Source organism: Symphalangus syndactylus, chromosome 4 (genome assembly GCF_028878055.3).
Source record: "Symphalangus syndactylus isolate Jambi chromosome 4, NHGRI_mSymSyn1-v2.1_pri, whole genome shotgun sequence".
Classification (NCBI taxonomy): Eukaryota; Metazoa; Chordata; class Mammalia; order Primates; family Hylobatidae; genus Symphalangus; species Symphalangus syndactylus.
In genome coordinates, this window is record NC_072426.2 from 15,604,493 (window position 1) to 15,606,694 (window position 2,202).

At 39.4% G+C, this 2,202-nt stretch overlaps 1 long non-coding RNA gene across 1 annotated transcript; it reads right to left on the reverse strand.

Moving 5' to 3' along the window:
• Positions 1–602: 602 nt before the first annotated feature.
• On the reverse strand, positions 603–1,468 carry LOC129480419 (uncharacterized). Its single transcript, XR_008657034.2, has 3 exons — positions 1,413–1,468; positions 1,078–1,178; positions 603–984 (listed from the first exon to the last, which is right to left on the reverse strand). It is a non-coding gene; the product is annotated as an uncharacterized lncRNA (long non-coding RNA).
• Positions 1,469–2,202: the final 734 nt, after the last annotated feature.

Here is a 2,202-nt window from a genome sequence, read left to right on the forward strand (position 1 = left end):
TGAAACACAGGGCTTTTTTCTTTTGCCCCGACACCCTTAGTTCAGCTACTCTTCCTCATGATTGTAAGATGGCTCCTCTTTTTCCCAACACGGTGCCTTCAGGAAAGGAGGAAAAGGATGAAAGGAAAGAGGCACGGGCTGGCCACATTTACTGCCTTTAAACAAAGTTTCCCAGGAACCCACCCTATCACACACCGCTTACATCTTAAATCGCAACCGTGTCACATGGACATCTGGAGTTACAAGTAAAGCCAGAAAATGGTGGTGGTGGTGTGTGTTTAACCTGAACACAACTGCTTCCCCTAAAGTAAGAAAGAAGGGGAGAATGGGTACTGTGTAGTAGTGTCTGCTACAGTGAGAGTGATGTGCTCCCTTGAGGACATGGAAGCAGCACAGAACCCAGAACCCTCTGGATTTTACTTGTCAGCCTCCTGGGTTAGTCTGTAACTCAATTTCCTTCTGTATTTCGCCATTTCTTCTTACATTGTGACTTTATAAATTGAAGGGCCAGGCAATATCACTGTTTCAAATCACTTCTCCTTTCCCATAAATGATGATTACGCAATTCATGTTTGAAATTCTCAAATTGTGATAGAGCAGTATCAAGTAGCATTGTATAGTTTTATTATTTTATGAAGATTTTGTTTTTCCTTTTGATAAGATGTATTTATGTTAAGCAATAAGGAAACTACTGATTTGTAAAGCAGGACAAAACACTGCTTAATTGTAAGATGTAAGTCTCAGTCAGCACAGGCTGGAGTGAATTTGCTCAGTGACCCCAGCATTTTCACACTGTCAGTTTTGCCTGAAGTAGATGAAACCGTCTCTTAGGTTGGAGATTTTGCGGATGGCCACTCAGCCATGGTGAAAAAGAAGTTTGGGCACCATTATTAGGAGAAAATCACATCCAGTGGTCAACTTGGACTCCTCTTTCCTGCTTCCTCTAAGAATTTCTCCTTCTACCCTGATGCTCCATCTTTTGGCCTCAGATGAAGAAAACACCATATCAAGCACACCTCCCCTCTCTCCCCCTCCACAAAGTGAATCCAAGGGAATTTTAAGGGGATGGGAAATTACATAGAGAAGATGATCGTATTCAGGATCTCTGGACTGCAGAGCTGGAAAAGGCTTGTCAGAAACCACGACGGCTGACTCTGTAGTGACCTCTGCCTATAAACCTGCAATAAAGAGAAAACTGTTGTCTGAACCACAGTCATCCACCCCCTTCAAATTGTATTGTGTTATTTTTAGTTTAACCATAGTTTTGGTGGTGATGGTTTCCCAAAGTTATTTCTAGCTCTAACTGATAGTATTTATGGTTAGAACAATCAGACCTACTCTATCCTCACTGATTTTCCTTCAGGCATCATTATAGGATTAACAGTAAATTCCTCTAAAAAGATTACACTTACATGGGAGAAGGGGAAGGAAGGAAAGCGTCCACCACATCACATTCTATTCTGAATCGTCTCCTTGGGGAAATCTTAATTCTAATTTAGAATGTGATAGTCTGACTTCTGTAGTCTATGAATAAAAATCAGTTATTTAATATGAAGCTAATTAGAATTTGAAAATGGAAAATAAAGTCTATTGTCAAACAAGCTTGACTTTGACTAGATACTAATGTCAAATAAGCCATTAAGAAAATGTTTTTGTTCATAGTTACACTGAAGCCTGAGAAGGAAGTAAACAACAAAATCAAAGTGGAGGATAGTTCCACTTGAGTTTCTTTTCTGAGCACCTCATTTATTCATTCACTCATAATAATTCACTCCACAAACATTCCTGAGTACTCAGACCTCAAGGTGACAATCCTTGTTGCTAGTTCTTCTGTAACTCTGAAATGGAAGGTGATGGGCCTCAGGGCTGTGATGTCCATCTTATCACTGATGAGAATCATTTTCACACAGCCTGTTCTCAACAACAAATTACAAGTGAATGTGATATTATGCCTTCTTTCTAAAGACTGCTGCCAGACTCTATGAAACTCAAAGTGAGAAACTGTAGAGAACCACTCTTTATCACAGCTCCAAACTTTTGCATCTAATTGTTAATAATGCTTTCCTTTGCCAAGTGTCTTTTACATGTCACTTCAAGAATGTTTGGCTCTCAAACCAACACAATAGTGTTCCTTTATTTCTTTTTTTTATGGATACCTAGTATTAGTGGGGTACATGTGATATTTTATTACATGCACAGAAT